Genomic DNA, 17340 nt, shown 5'->3' with positions numbered 1-17340 from the left:
AATTTCAAAATTGTTTTCAAAAATCACTCTTTCAAATTATAAGTCAAACTTATTTGTTTTCAAAACTTTCCATTTTTAGATTTTCAAAAACAAGTTTTGGCCTTAGACTAGTTTTGAATCCTTAGAAAGCATGTACCCATAGGACTAGTTTTTGAGCATCTCACCAACACCTTAGGTTTACCTTGCTTGTGTTTGACAAACATAGAAAGGGGTGAGATGCATAGGCCAACTGTCTGGACTTAAGATGCTTATTTCAGTGCATCAGCATAAGTCTGGACGTTAAATACAATTCAGATATTAATCAGATTAAAGTTCATCAGTCAAGTCAAACACTGACTGGTTATAATTAACTTAATCTGACTAACCAAGTGAAAGCTACTATCTTCTGATAGTTAGTTAGTACCTAATTGGTTAGACAGCTGGTTAAAGATATGTGTCAAGTTCAGGGGGAGAAATTAATGTGTGTTTAAAAAAGGTTTTTTTTTACATCTATGTTAAAACTAACTTATTTTTAAAACACCAGTTTTCAAAAAGTTAAATTTAACTAAGTTTAAATCCCACCTAATTTTTAAACCTGATTTTAAAAGTTGAATATTGCAAATTTAAACTTATTCAGTTTTGTAACATATGCTTGAAAATTCAACTTTCCAAACTTAGCTTTTATCAAATTAGCCTTAAAACTTTTAGTTTGGCAAAAATTTTACTTCTTGAAAAATTATTCTTACTTGCTCAATTTTTTTGAAAAATTGAAGTTGAAAATTTACCTTGTTGAAAAGTAAATGTTATTTAAACATGCAAAGTAAATTTGAAAACCTGATTTGAAAATCTTTACACACTTATGAAACTTGATTAACTTTATACTTTTCAAAATTTAACTTGTCTCCCCCAAGTCAATATGACTATTTTTTGGTGTTAAAAATTAAATCAAAGTATATTGCAAAAATCTGATTACTTTTTGGAGTAACTCAACACTATGATTGTTTACCTTTGCTTATTTTTGATGAATGTCAAAGGGGGAGGAGGGTTAGGTGGTTAAGTTAGCTAAACCAACTTGAAAATACAAACTAACTTCAAAACCACATAAATACATGTTGTTTCTTGTATATGTTTTCACTAACTTAACCAGGTTGTCATTCCATCAAAAAGGGGGAGATTGTTGGTGCGGTTAGCACTAACGATTTAACCCAGGTTTTGATGAATGACAAATAGGTTAAGTTAGTCTTGTTGTTGTCTGACACTTTGATCGAGTGTGCAGGAGAAGTCCAGACAGGTCGACGGGCTGACCGGATGTCTGGCAAGAAGTCCAAGCGGGTCGACGGGCTGACCGGACGCTTGGCGAGAAGTCCAGCTAGGTCGACGGGCTGACCGGATAGCTGGTGAGAAGTCCAAGAGGGTCGACGGGCTGACCGGATGCTTGGCGAGAAGTCCAGACGGGTCGACGGGCTGACCGGACGTCTGGCAGGTAAGTGAGGTAAGTCACTGGAGGGGAGTGACTGTGAGGACGCGTTCCCGGGAAGGGGACATTAGGCGTCGATCCGGCTTAGATCCATTTCGGATGGCTAAGTCGAGATCGTGACTAGATTCCGGTCTCGAAAAGACGGAATCTAAGTCATACTCTTTTTTATCCATCTGTTAAACCTTAACTGTGCTAACAATCTATTTTACAGGATACATATTTGCCTCGGACTAACTTTGTTTTGCAGGAAAAGGGAGTTTTCTGAAACAAGGTGGTCCGGGCGCCCGGAAGGCGAATTCTATCCAGCCGAGTCGTCGCCACGTGGAGCATCATGGTTTGTGCAGCTACGTCACATTCCAGGCGCCCGGAAGGGATCCAGGCGCCTGGAACAGCATATAAAAGAAGCCCCAGACAGGAGCTTCAGAACAATCAATTTTTACTGAGAACTCCACTACTGCTGGTCTTGCTACTCGACGTTCAAGTGCGACGTCAACAACGCTCCGACAAAAGTGCTCCTCCGGTTTTTATTTAATTTTCTTTGTCGGTATTGCTTTATTGTCACTAGCATTTCCTGTACTTGTTCTGTAATTATACTTCGACTTGTTAGTGATTGCCCAACGAAAGTGGTCAAGGACCACGGGCCTTCGAGTAGGAGTCGTCACAGGCTCCGAACGAAGTAAAAACATCTGTGTCTATTTTATTTTTCCGCTGCGTTTATACTTGTCTTTTTCGAATCGATATTCACCCCCCCTCTATCGAATCTAACAGTCCTACAATTATATTAGGATTAAGAGCACACATTTCCATAATAACTGAGGTCTTTGTTCCTTTATAAAGTCAGTATAAAAGAAACGACCTCTAATGGTCCTACTCAATACACTCTGAGTGTACTAGTGTAATTATATAGTCAAGATAAACTAATACCTAATTACACTACGACCTTCTAATGGTTTGTTCCTTTCCATTTTAGTCGTGAGCTACTGTTTATAATTTATAAGGTACTGATAACATCATCTTCTGCATGTGACACCACATACTATGTTATCTACAATATAAATTATATGAACAACTACAAACAAATGTAGACAATTTGACCAAATGTGATTCTTTATTCATAATGAATGTTTACAAAGCTTAGGCTTTCAGTATACACTCCAACACCACGGCCGTGTGAGACACACGGCCAAGCCAACATCCCGTGGCCAAGCAACATACGGTCGTGCCAACGATCCAGAGGAGAGAAAGGTCACGGCCGTGTGACCTCGGCAGAGAAGAAAAAGACTACGGTCGTGTGAGCCACACGGCTGTGTGACTCAACCCGAGAAGAAGCCATGTGAGGCCATGTGGTTTCCACACAGCCGTGTGACGAAGAACACGGGTCGTGCCACGCCAAAATAGGGCTGTGCTAAATTCTGGGAAGATTGCAGACCATTCTTAATTTGGCCATAACATTGCGTTCCGTTGGATTTTTTTGGATGTTCTTTATACCGAAACGTAGATGACTTCAAGATCTACAACTTTTCTTCAGATCCAACAGAGAGAAAGCTTTGTCTTCCTATGCTAAATGGCACGGCCGTGCCTCCCAACTGCAGGTTCAATTGGACCTCCGCCGAGACTGCAAACCAAACTTTGAACCGCCATAACTTTTGGCTCGGTTAGAGCTAGGGCTTGATCCAAGTATCAGATTAAAGATAGTTTCAAGAGCTATAACTTTGGTTCAGGGTAATCATGAGGAAACCTAGTTTAATGGGTGAAAAACTTGGTTTATCAGACCCCTGCAATCCTAGTTTTCCTGGGCAACTTGGAGGAGGTATAAAAGGGTCAAGAACCCTATTCTAGGCATCTTTGGTTCGGGACTCCGTCCCTCTCATTGGGAAAGGGTTCTCCCCTTCGGGGAAAACCCTAGAGCATCATCCACCACCATCTCTTGACGTTCCGTCCATCTCTAGAGCAAGGAGGCATCACCAAGACATCGGAAACCTCGGCAAACATCTCTTCTTCCCCTTCTTCTCACATCAAGGGTTGTAAGTGTGTTTTACTTTATGTTTTGGGGTTATTCCTCTCTCGCAATGGAGTAGATCTCCTTTTCTAGGATTAGGGAGTAGTTGTGGATAGGGTTTGATGTAAGACTCATGTTTGTACCTTTACTAGTTGGATGATTTCTCTTACTTCATTTCTATTTGATATGCTTATTGCCTCGTCATATTAATTAATTGTGTAGGAATTGCTAATTTCGTAAAGAGAAGATCTTAGATCGTATACCCGAGGGGCCCTAGTGGCAGGGGTAACCCGTTCATGGACATTTAGAATATTCCCTTGAAAGGAGAGGCAACTTCTCCACAAGGAAGTAAGAGACCAAACCAAACCCCTATCTCTATCCCTAATAATAGTGATTAGATTTGTATTCTTGTGATCTATCGAGGCTCCCTAGTGACAGGAGTTAATCGTAATAGGATTTCACAGGGATCTTCTCTGTTAGTACTTAAGGATAGTAGCTTTAACTTCCGGCGAATGTATGTTGATTGACAATTAGGAAAAGATAGAAAATGATATATCAGGTTCCACCACAACGAAACCGAAATCCTAGAATCCATCTCCCAAAGCTCAATTCCCTCCAAGATCAATTCTCTCATTCTTCTCTTCCTCTTTTCGATCACTCTCATTAGTTTGCAAGCGCCAAAGCTGACTTTCGACCGTCTAGCCAACTTAATTTGCGACATCTCTAGTGCTTAATCAACAGACCCTATGGTTCGACAATATTATATATTACTGATGACGAATCTGTGCACTTGCGGTTCGTAACAAGTTTTTGGTGTCGTTGCCAGAGACTGTTCGTATTAACATTAGTAGATTCGCAATTTAGTTAATCTAAACTGGTGAATAGTTTTTATTTTTCCATTTTCATAATTCAAAAAAAAAATATTACATTTTGTTTCTTGTTTTTCATATACCATTTTATTTCTTATCTTTAATTCTTCATTTTTGTTTTTGTCAAAAAAAAATTTCTTGAATATCGATGAGCACTAACATGTCAAGCAGACCCTTAAGAGATTTCTCGACACCTATTTCTGCAAGATTTATGTCTCCCATTGTGCAACCTCATATTGAAGCAGAAAATTTCCAACTAGACCTAGAGTTAATTTTCATGATACAAGGTCACAAATTTGGAGGAGAAGTATCAGAAAGTCCTTATCTGCACCTTGAGACATTTTTAGAGCTTTGTGATATGGTGAATTATGAAGAAGTGTCAGCAGATGCAGTTCGGTTGATGGAATTTCCTTTTAATATCAAGGATAAAGCAAGGACTTTGTTATATTTTCTCCATCCTCAAAGCATCACAAGTTGAGAATAGTTGGAGAAGCAATTTCTGAATCATTTTTTCCCTCCAAGCAGAACAATTTACATGAGAAATTGAATCACAAATTTTGCTCAGGCATATAGAGAATCATTACTTGAAGCATAGAATAGATTCAAGAGTCTACAAAGACAGTGCCCTCATCATGGTTTGAAAAAATGGATGACCCTGCACATATTCTATAGGGAAATTTCTTTCTCAGATAAGTGTATGTTAGATTCATCAGCTGGAGGTTCTTTTATGGATAAGAGTATAGATGAAGCATATATGTTAATTGATCAAGTGGCGTTGAACCTCCATGAATGGTCGAACAAAAGTTGGATGGAATCTCCCTTAGAAATTCAAGAAGTACAAGCCATATATACAAAAGAGTCTGTCAAACAAAATACAATTCAACCATCCAAGAGTTTTGAAATCCACAAGTCACAGAATGAGGAGTTCAAACATTTGGGGGCGAAGATTGATAGCATTGTTTCAAAATGGTTCAAACAAGATCCTCCTCCTACACAGATAGTGTCTAGTGAATAGTATAATAATTTTAAGTTGAGAAGTGGTAAGAATCATGAAGAACTATTGAAGAAGGATTTATTTAGAATTGAGGAGAAGAACAATAGAAGACCTCAAGAACTCAGTCTCATTACTCCAGGAAGTTCCCAAAGGCCACAAGTATCTTTCCCTCAACGATTGATCGCACCTACACTAGATAAGCAAGTTGGACCTCCTCTGCAAGCTCAAAGGGAGTATGGGAAAAAGGAAGTACCTTCCCAAGACCTTCACTAAAGGTTCTTTTTCCACAAAGGCTAGTGAGGGTCAATGAAAATTAAGCCTTTGGCAAATTCTGTGACACTAATATGGTTGAGTGTAGATCTTTGGATGTATATGAAGATAAGGACTCTTCATATGAGAATTTTGATGATAATGCAGTGGATAACAAGTTTTCAGATTTACCTTCTGGGTTTACAGGATGTTATGATGAAATTGAATTTTCAGATGATGAATGTGATGTGGTAGATTAATTTAAAACTGCAAATGAATTTAGTGATCCTCCTATAGATGATTCTCCCACTGAGGATATTGGTGTTGGTTTATTTTTTGATGCTTGTGTTGATGATGATGTTATGAAAGGAAGTGTAGGGAGCTGTGTTGTGGAAGCAGCATCTCAAGAATCACCTCCTTTATCCACACAACCTTCTGAGATTATGAGAGTTGCAAGGATTGAACATGTTGTGGACCAATGTGTAGGGACTTGTGCAATAGAAGCAAAGCCCCAAGAATCACCACTTTCAGAAGCACCACCACTTGAGTCAGAGCTAGAGACAATACAAGATTCAGAAGTCACATCCATATATTTAGAACTTTCAGGTATCTCTCAGCAATGCAAGGTTAATATTTCTAATGATCTTTTGAAAAAATTTATAGAGGTACCTATAATTGATTTTGTTAGATGTGATTCAATTTTTGATACATATTCAGTTCATCTTAATAAGGTTCTAGTTCTATCTAATATAGCATGCTTGGGAGAGGTATGTTTTTCTTATGGATGTGCAGATTTTCAAGAGGCCAATAATTGGAAGCTCAGACTGAACCGTCTTCGACCACCTGAAAGAACTTCAAAGAAGACGAAGATGAAGAGAGTTTACTCTGTAGCCCCTTTGATGAAAGCTCTCTCCATAATAAGAGCCCTTGGTAGGAGGGTGTTGAAATATCTTACCCCTCCAAGAGCGAGATTTCCATGAATTTAATGAGGTGGTCGAGCTAATGATCTTAAACAAGCGCTTCTTGGGAGGCAACCCAAGTTCAATCTTATTTTCATTCATGTTTTTAGTTCCTTTCTAGTTTCATTTCTTTCCTCATAATAAGTATGTATCCTTTAATTAATTTTTGTTGTCAATTTTCTTTTATAAGACTCAAAGATTAGGAGGAGTGCAATTACATGATGGAGAAGTTAATGACATTTGGCACGCATCATTTGGTAATTTCTCTTATTTTTAATCTCCTCCACATTGTTTTAGTTTTCATTGGGACAATGAAAAGTTTAAGTCTGGGGGGATGCATTAGATGCATTTGGTTTAGTTTAGATTTTGCTTTTGCATACTTCTTTTTTCCTAATAAAATTTGCTAGTTGCATCATTCATCACATTATGATTGTTTGTTCTTTAATGCAAAATACTAACATGTTTCATCTAGATATTTATGTTGTGTGATTTGGTATGCTAGTATGCCTATTGATCTTTATTTTCCTATCCATAGTAACATGAAGTGAGCATTGTTATTACTAGAAAATTTTGAATGTTGGCTTAGTTTTAGGATCTCTTCACATTATGCTTGACTTTGATGGTAGATATTTTTGAAAATAGTCATGATTCATAGAACCAGACTAGTACTCTTGTTTCTATGGTGACCTCTCAACTACATTTTGGTTACTGGATAAACTCAGATCATGTAAGCTCATTTAAAAAAATCAATCCCAAAAAAATATAAATAAATAAAAAATAAAAGTTTGTTCAAGCTTGATACTTTGCAAACATAATAAAAAAAAGGAAAAAAAAAATAAGGGATAAAAAATAGTTATCATGAGTGGAAACTGTTGGTGCGGGAAGCATCCGACGATCGAACCTTAGTTTTGATAATGGTAAAGGAATTCAAAGTTAAGTTTAATTGTTATCTAATGTGTATGACTGAGTGTTTCAGGAAAGTCCTAAGTGGTACTTAGGCAAAAGTCCTAGCTGCGATTAGGCAAGTGGAAAACCCTAGGGGGTGGTAACCCTAGGGGGTGGTAACCCTAGGGGGTGGCAACCCTAGGTCATAGGGGGTGGTAACCCTATGCGGGAAGTCTTGGCGGGTTGACGCTTCGGGCAAAAATCCTAGGGGGTGGTAACCCTAGGTTAAAATCCTGGTGTCGTGAACCGGGTAGAAGTCTGGATGGGTCAAGGACCGGACATCCAGCATGAAGACCGGAAGCATCGGACGCTGAGCAAAAGTCCAGTCAATCTGGAGGATCGTACTGGCAACAGGTAAATCTCCTTAGAGGAGTAGGTGAGGACGCGTTCCTTGGAAGAGGGAACAGTAGGCGTCGGGTCGACCTAGGGTTTCCGGTTGGAAATCCGAAGTCAGACTCGGACAGTCCGTTGACTGTCAAATTTATTTCTATATAGTATCTTTTGTGTTCTAACTCTGTTTTGCAGGAAACTAACCTTTTGTGCAGAGTTAGAAGTGACCGGGATCGGTCGACCGAACCTTGGGATCGGTCGACCAAACCCACATATCAGTAGATCAGATCTTCAGAGGTTGGACCGGGCTCGACCAGGGGATCAGTCGACCGAACCTAGGTTGGTTATCGACTGGATTAGGCTGACTGGGCTTAGTCAAAAGAGCTTATCAGTCGACCGAACAGGTTTATCGGTCGACCGAACCTCGGATGGAGTTTGACCAGATAGAAGTGGAGCGAGAGGATCGGGCGGATCAGATGGGAGAAGATCGCCTGATCGATCGACCGAACAGGGGATCGGTCGACCGATCCGCGTCGGGTCAAACTTGATCCCGAGACTTAGGGATCTGGATCAGACTTGCAGAGGCTATAAAAGGAGGCTCAGGATGCAGCTTCGACACAGACACAACAACAACAATTCGAACAGAAGAACGTGTGATCTTGTACGCTGCTCTGAAAGCTTCAACGAGACTCTGCTACTCCGACAATCGACAACCACTTCATTCATCTTTGTATTTGTCGGTATAATCTTTTAAAGTCTTACGCTATATAGTTGTTGCCCACCGAAAGCGGTCAACGACCGCGGGCCTTCGAGTAGGAGTCGAGATAGGCTCCGAACGAAGTAATTCAACTGTGTCTTCTGTGTGTGTTTGCATTTACTTTCCACTGCGTTTAGTTACTCGAACGATTTCCGAAAAATGTGAAATAACCGCGAGCGCTATTCACCCCCCCCCCCCCCCTCTAGTGTGATCTCGATCCAACAGAAACGAGCATTTCACCCCTTTGAGACCGAGTTAGGTTACTGGGGAAATGAATGCTATGTTTCTCTTGATACTGAGTATTCCTTTGAGACCTCGTGTAGATGATGCATAGTATTTTTGAGGGAAATGAACCTTGCGTGTGGCAGGTAAGTGTCTATCACTGGAAGTATAAGGAACACGGTTAAATAAAAAATTGACTAGGCTTAGAGATTGATACTTGAAAAAGTTAGGCCACTTATTACACTGAGCACGGAGAACTTCTACTTAGGTCACACTCGAATAATTTTTGTATCATGCTCATCAATGAAACTATATGATAGGTTTATATTGATTCATTAAGGATTATTACATGCCAACTAACCACATGAATCTAGATTGTGAGTTTTACTTGAGGACAAGCAAAGGTTTAAGTCTGGGGGTGCGATGTGCGTTGATTATATACACTTTTATGCATGTTTGGACGCACATCTACTTGTATTTCATTTGCATAATCTATTCTTATCACACCATATTTCTTTATAATATCATACTTTCATTATGTTCTGTTCAGAGATCTGCACTTTGCTTGTTTTTATTGACAAGATGTTATTTGAAGCGAAAATGGAGCAAAAACGCACACAGGAGCTTGGACCGTGTAGGCTGCACGGCCGTGTGGCCATTAGCATGTTCAGGTCGTGTCAAATGGCATGATCGTGCCAAGAATCCAGATTTGAAGAGGGCCATGGACGTGTGAGACACATGATCGTGCCAACATCCCATTGCCAAGCAACATACGGCCATGCCAAATGGCACGGCCGTGCCAACGATCCAGAGGAGAGAAAGGTCACGGCCGTGTGAATCCACACGGCCGTGTGACCTTGGCAGAGAAGAAAAAGGCCACGACCGTGTGAGCCACACGGCCGTGTGACTCAACACGACAAGAAGTCGTGTGAGGCCGTGTGGATTCCACACGGCCGTGTGACGAAGAACACGGGTCGTGCCACGCCAAAATAGGGTTGTGCTGAATTCTGGGCAGATTACAGATCGTTCATAATTTGGCCATAACTTTGCACTCCTTTGGAGTTTTGGGATGTTCTTTATACTAAAACGTAGCTGACTTCAAGATCTACAACTTTTCATCATATCCAATAGAGAGAAAGCATTATCTTCCCATGCTAAATGGCATGGTCGTACCACCCAACCGTGGGTTCAATTGGACCTCCCTCGAGACTGCAGATCAAACTTTGAACCGCCATAACTTTCGGCTCGGTAGGAGCCAAGGCTCGATCCAAGTATACAATTGAAGATAATTTCAAGAGATACAACTTTGGTTCAGGGTGAATCACAAGAAAACCTGGTTTAATGGGTGAAAAAACTGGTTTACCGAACCCCTATAATCCTGGTTTTCCTGGGCAGCTTGGAGGAGGTATAAAAGGGTCAAGAACCCTATTCTTGCCATCTTTGGTTCGGGACTCTGTCCCTCTCATTGGGAAAGGGTTCTCCCCTTCAGGAGAAATCCTAGAGCTTCATCCACTATCATCTCTTTACGTTCCGTCCATCTCCAGAGCAAGGAGGCATCACCAAGACATCGGAAACCTCGACAAACATCTCTTCTTCCACTTCTTCTCACATCAAGGGTTGTAAGTGTGCTTTACTTTATGTTTTGGGGTTGTTCCTCTCTCACAATGGAGTAGATCTCCTTTTCTAGGATCAGGGAGTAGTTGTGGATAGGATTTGATGTAAGACTCATGTTTGTACCTTTACTCATTGGATGATTTCTCTTACTTCGTTTCTATTTGATATGCTTGTTGCCTCGTCATATTAATTGATTGCGTAGGAATTGCTAATTTTGTAAAGAGAAGATCTTAGATCGTATACCCAAGGGGTCCTAGTGACAGGGGTAACTCGTTCACGGGCATCTAAGATATTCCCTTGAAAGGAGAGACAACTTCTCCACAAGAAAGTAAGAGACCAAACCAAACCCCTATCTCTATCCCTAATAATACCGATTAGATTTGTATTCTTGTGATCTACCGAGGTGTCCTAGTGACAGGGATTAACTGTAACAGGATTTCACAGGGATCTTCTCTGTTAATACTTAAGGATAGTAGCTTTAACTTCCGATGAATGTATGTTGATTGACAATTAGGAAAAGATAGAATATTATACATCAGGTTCCACCACAACGAAACCGAAATCCTAGAATCTATCTCCCAAAGCTCAATTCCCTCCAAGATCAATTCTCTCATCCTTCTATTCCTCTTTTCGATCACTCTCATTAGTTTGCAAGCGCCAAAGCCGACTTTTGACCGTCTAGACAACTTACTTTGCGACATCTCTAGTGTTTAATCAACAGTCCCTGTGGTTCGACAATCTTATATATTACTGACGACGAATCCATGCACTTGCGGTTTGTAACACTAGCCCTCTTTCCATATATGTCTGAACGGATAAAAGGTTGATCGGATTCAAGGTAGTTAACTTCATAAAGCTCTTCATGTACAGTCAGTCATAATGTCGACCGAAATTAGGAAACTTTGTTGCATACTTATTGTTGAATGGATCTTCAGTACACAGTTTATCAAAGGGTTACCTAAGCGGATTTCTAGCATGCTTAATGTATCATGAAGCTCTGATCAGATTTATGATAACATTCAATACATAACAGAGCAGCTCAATGCAAGGATAAGCATAAGGATGGTCAGTCTTTTTAGTCGGTCGAGATATATTCAGCAGACAAGTAGTGGGCAATATTTTAACAACCTATTAGGCTTGTCGATGAATATTCCTTTGGGACCTTCTTTAGAAGCTATCTTGTTTTCTATTGGGCAACCATTTATGGCAACATATTCTTGTAATGGCTTCATCAAAGGCTTAAGTCAAAATGACAAAAGAGGTACATCTATGGGTAGATAAAGATTCCTTGGATACTTATTACACAACAAACTAACAGACTCCTACAAATAATGCCACCTAATGATCACGGAGGTTATGAGAGGTCGTATAAGAAAGGGGGTCCTCTCCATTGGCAAGGTATTCAATCTACATCATTTGAGTTTTATTCTCGCATGAGCACTTCTCTGTTCTTGATTTCTCCATCTAGGACGGTACTAACTTGAGTATCGAAGGGCCTTGTCAGTGATCCCCTTCCCTAGTTTTTGGTCACTAACTCTCTATTGGATCATCGACGTGTGTGCAGGATCGCAAGGAAGCTTCATCGAGAAGGAAAATGTCTTGTTCTAGTCAACCATCCGGCCATCGTCACCAATGCGCCATCTCGTCAGCTTTTAGATAGGATCAAATTTGAGGTCATTTATGGAAATATTCACTTGAATCTGAGGCGTAAAGATGAAGGAGGCTACAAAACTCACCACAATTACTTTAACGCAAGAGGATCTCAAGATGATCGTCAATGCTCGAGTGCAAAAGGCACTACAGCAGCAACAACAAGCGGCTACTAGTGGCACGCTGCCACCGTCAAATCTTGTAACATCAATAACAACCCATCAGAGGGAGAGAGGAGCTTAGGAGAACGTCCCCCATTTTCTCTGTGCACCTCCCTCACCAATCTGGCATCCTTTTTTGTACGCCGCTTGACCACATGGACCAAGAGGAACTACACAAAGAATCCTCTAGAGAAGTACCTATTCGAGAGGGATGCAAAGGAAAAGCTCTAGTGACTAATAGCTCTCTTGAGAGAATTATTACCCCTTTCTCTCAGGGGGTGCTAGATGATAAATTGTCAAAACATTATTAGACCCTAAATATAGGAGAGTACTCGATATCAACTGATCTGGAAGTTCATCTCCTTAAATTCAAAAATGCTGCTCTTCTTCAACAATTTATGGATGGTGTAAAGTGTCGAATGTTCCTCGCTATATTCGATGGTTCGGCCCAACGATGGTTCAAGTGACTGCCAGACAACTCCATTCATCGTTTCAAGGATTTTCGCAAAGTCTTTCTTCATCATATTTCCAATAATCGGTGTTATCATAAGACCCCCTGGAGTCTCTTTTTGCACAAGTAAGGGTCCAAGGGACCCTTAGAGTTTATATTAAAAGATTCAATAAAGTGACTATGAAAGTTCCCACAACCACCACAGAAATTTTGGTGATCGAATTTTCTCAAGGGCTTGCTGATAATGATTTCTTCTGTGATTTGGCAAGAAGACCTCCAAAGAATTTTGATTGTTTCTCGACCGAGCGACTGAATTCATTAATGTGGAAGAGGTACAAGCCACCCGGAAAAAGGAGGTAGCCGCACCTGCATCAACTCCAACCTCCGAACGCCCGGTGCTGCCTGCTCCTCCACTTAAAGGACCCTAGGCGGGTCCTCAATTTCTTCATCAAGAACCATGGCCTCAGGCGTGCAACATGTGGAGGTCCCTCGAGAAGTGTCACGCCGGTGGTGTACATATCATCGGTCAGCCACTCATGATATGCAAGAGTGTTATTCTCTAATAAATTGCAAGAACACCAATCAGAGATTTAGCCGGCGCATTCCTTCGCCCAACTGTTACCCTTATCGACAACCCAATGGGTCACCTAGAAGAAATTAGAATGAGATCAATCATCGCTAAAGAACACCCTCACCAGTAGCTAGCCGAGCGTAAGTTCCAACCTAGGTTTAACTAGAGCTGACAGCTCGACAGAAGGAGAACCGTAACAACACTGCCCAGGGCAACATCAACATGATAGCCAGGGGTCCGACTGATGGAGATTCCAATCAAGCGAGAAAGTCACAGGCCAGGCGGTTGGAGATTCACACGATTGGATGCATCACCGAGCATGCGGCAGAGCCCGAGATTAGCTTCAGACCCAAAGATTTGGAAGGGGTGGAAGTACCCCATGACAATGCTCTAATAATTATGATTGTTATAGCCAATTATAATATTTTTCATACTTTTGTTAATACAAAGAGCTCAGTTAACATCATTTTCAAGCAAGCATTTGAACAGTTATAGATAGATTCGAATGAACTTTAGTTCATGGCAACTCCCTTGTATGGATTCATGGATAATAAAGTCTAGCCACTCGACCAAATAAAGTTGGTCATATACTTAGGGGAGGAGCCCCTAATGAGGGCGCGTTGATCAATCTTCATAGTTGTGGATGCGCCCTCGGCTTACAATGTCATTTTGGGTCAGTCGACTCTGAATGAATTCTGAGTCATCGTCTCGACTTTTTATAAAAAAATAAAATTCCTTGTGGATAACCAGGTGGGTGACGTCAAAGGAGATCAGCTAGTAGCACGCAAGTGCTACGTAGAAATAGTTAAGACAGAGGCTAATGTCGTCAAGAAAATTCAAAGAATGGAGGTCAACACTATTCAGGAAACACCACCCATCCTGGTATATGAAGAAAAGGAAGAAGTATAGATTCAACTTGACTGGCTAGAAGCTACTACTCAGATAGTAGCCGATATGGTTCCTGAACTCAGAGCTGAGTTGGTCAAATGTCTGACATGCAACGGTGACGTCTTCGCATGGATGCCCAAAGAAGTGACGGGTGTATTGCCCGAAATCATGGAGCATGTACTCTATGTTCATCTAGATGCCCATCTGGTCAAGTAGAGGAAGCAGGATTTTGGTGTAGATCAAAACAAAATCATCAAGGAAGAGGTGGACAAATTACTGGAGGTGGGCTACATTTAGGAAGTTCAATTCCCAAGCTGGCTAGCTAATGTTGTCCTGGTGTCTAAATCAGGAAACAAGTGGCGGGTTTGTATAGACTTCAAAGATTTAACAAAGCTTATCCGAAAGATTATTATCCACTACCTTTATCGATCAAGTGGTGGATTCTACCTCTGGGTGTGAATTCATCTGTATGCTAGACGCCTACTAGGGATATCACCAAGTCTAGCTTGTCAAAGATGATCAGGAAAAGGTTAGCTTCATAACTATCAAGGGCACCTATTGTTATAATGTTATGCTAATTAGACTAAAGAATGCAGGAACTACCTATCAAAGGCTTATTAATAAGGTCTTCCAAAAACAAATAGAGCAAAATATGGAAGTTTATGTGGACGACATCCTTATCAAATCTCTCTGGGCAAGCGACCTGTGTGCAGATGTGGAGGAGAGTTGCCAAACTTTGAGGCAATATGAATTAAAGGTCAATCCTAGTAAATGTTTGTTCGGAGCTAGAAGCGGATGGTTCTTGGGATATATAGTGACTGAGCGGGGAATTGAAGTCAATCCAAGTAAGGTGCGGGCTCTTCAAGACATAGCTCCTCCACGTGACCTTAAGGAGGCGGAAAGACTGATTGGTCGGATCATAGCCTTGTCTCACTTCATCTCCCAATTGGTCGACCAAAGTTTGACTTTCTTCAAGATACTCCACCGGGCGACCAAATTTCAATGGGATGCAAATTGTGACAGTGTGTTCGAGGAATTAAAGATTTATCTATCCTCCCTGCTTGTGTTAGCCAAACCAATAGTGGATGAAACTTTGTGGATTTATTTGTTTGTTAATGAGTAGGTTGTTGGGACAGTGCTAGTAAGGTAGGAGGGAAGGGAACAACAACCTTTATATTTCTTTAGCCATTTTTAAAAGGAGCTGATTGTCGCTACACCACACTTGAGAAATTTGTGTACATATTGGTTTTATCTGCTTAAAGATTTCATCCTTATTTCTTATCTCATTCGATCATCTTACTGACCAACAATACCTTGGGTCATGCTTATCAATCCTGAGACCTCCAAAAGGTTGATCAAGTAGACCACAGAGCTTAGTGAGTATGATATACAATATCAACCTCGAGCGGTCATTAAGGCTCAAGCCTTAGCAGACTTTATAGCAAAAGTGCAAGGTCCTGAGCTGAAGGAGACTTGGAAAATATACGTGGATGAATCATCCACTCGACAAGATAACGGAATAGGGATCATTATGATATCACCTAGAGAAGACCAAATATAATTATCTGTTCACCTAAATTATCGAGCCACCAATAACAAGGCTCAATATGAGGCATTAATAGTCAGGTTGTAGGCCACTCGGCATCTAGGGGCATCCCAGATTATAATTTACTTAGATTCCCCATTAGCAGCTCAACAACTGTCTGATAACTTTTAAGAAGCTGAGGGCTGAATTCAAGAAGGTAATTATATGAAAAGTTCCTCGATCAAAAAATCAAACAGCAGATGATCTAGCCAAATTGTGTTCTGCCATAATTCTTTAGGTTATAGAAAGGCCAGTGGAGCAAACACTACTAGTAGCCTATATTGAGTGATAGGCTAACCTTGAATTACAGAATAATTGGAGAACACCAATTATATTATTTCTACAATAGGGAAGTTTGTCGGTTGAGAGTGAGTAGGCATGTATGATTAAGAAGAGAGCTAGTCAATTCACTCTGATTAGTGATCATCTTTATAAGCGGGCCTTCTCATGTCCTCTACTTAAGTGCATCGACCCAGATGACATATAGTATATTTTACAGAAAATGCATCAAGGTTCTTGTGGAAGTCATGGGGGTGGTCTGTCTCTCGCTCAGAAGGTGTTGATGGCCAGGTATTTCTAGCCCACTCTACAAGTTGATGCTACCCAGCTAGAGAAAACTTGTTTGTCATGTCAGAAGTGTTGGAGCAATCTAATGACCCTAAGTTTTGATGTTTGCACAAAGTTTTAAGTTAGGTTTATTATTGTATTTGATATGCATTGTGAGTATGCAGGATATAGGTACAACAAAGAAAGTCCAAGTGTGATCTTGGCAAAGGAGGAAAGTCCAAGGATAAGTCTTAGCGGTGTAAGTCCAAGCATGTAGTCTTGGCAACGTAAGTCCAAGTGTGACTTGGCAATGGATGAAGTCTCGGAGGCGTGACCTCTTGGCAAAGGAAGATCCGACAACAATGACAAGACCGATGGAAGCTCCAAAAGGCAAGATGTGAAGATGGGGAGTCATCCGAGGGACGTAAGGCACTAATGGAGAAGGATAGAAGGCTAGGTCTAGGTTGGTCAGGCGAGGACGAGTGATGAGTGAATGTACTTAGGGGTTAAATCCTAGGATTAGGATTTACTGTAGCATTACTACAGTGTTACTGTAGCAGTACTGTAACGTTACTGTAGCAGTCGACTGGTGTTTTCATCAGTCGACTGGTGCGGTCGACCGGGCAGTCGACTAGGAGCAAACAGAATGCTTCTGTTTGTTCGATTAGTGTGGAGCAGTCGACTGATGGAAGTATTAGTCGACTGGTATCGAGCCATTGGGTTGTAACAGTCGAATCTCCACAGACAGCGATCGACTGATGGTTTTAACAATCGACTATTAGGCAGGGTTTTTTAACTCATGGCCTATATAACCAAGCATTGGAATCTTAGTTAAGGTTGACAAAATTAGTAGTGGTTAACCCTAATTAGAGTATCTAAGTGCCCAAGTGATCTAGCATGCTTGTGCAAGGTTGTGGCGAGGTTTCTCCACCCACAAGTAGCTACGCGAGCTAGCCGAAAGTTCTCCGAGGAATCATCCACCGACGGATCAAGATCGTCCACCTTACGGATAGCCATGGAGTAGGAGCTTTATCTCTGAACCACGTTAAATCAACGTGTTAGGTTTGCTTTCTATTGTTAGTATTTGCTTTTGT

General features: G+C 40.9%; 1 non-coding gene across 1 annotated transcript; it reads right to left on the bottom strand.

The window, feature by feature from the left end:
* Window positions 1-4857: 4857 nt before the first annotated feature.
* On the bottom strand, window positions 4858-4963 carry LOC122049828. Its single transcript, XR_006131083.1, has one exon. It is a non-coding gene; the product is annotated as a small nucleolar RNA R71 (small nucleolar RNA).
* Window positions 4964-17340: the final 12377 nt, after the last annotated feature.

Source organism: Zingiber officinale, chromosome 2B (genome assembly GCF_018446385.1).
Source record: "Zingiber officinale cultivar Zhangliang chromosome 2B, Zo_v1.1, whole genome shotgun sequence".
Classification (NCBI taxonomy): domain Eukaryota; kingdom Viridiplantae; phylum Streptophyta; class Magnoliopsida; order Zingiberales; family Zingiberaceae; genus Zingiber; species Zingiber officinale.
This window is presented reverse-complemented; position numbering and strand designations above follow the sequence as displayed.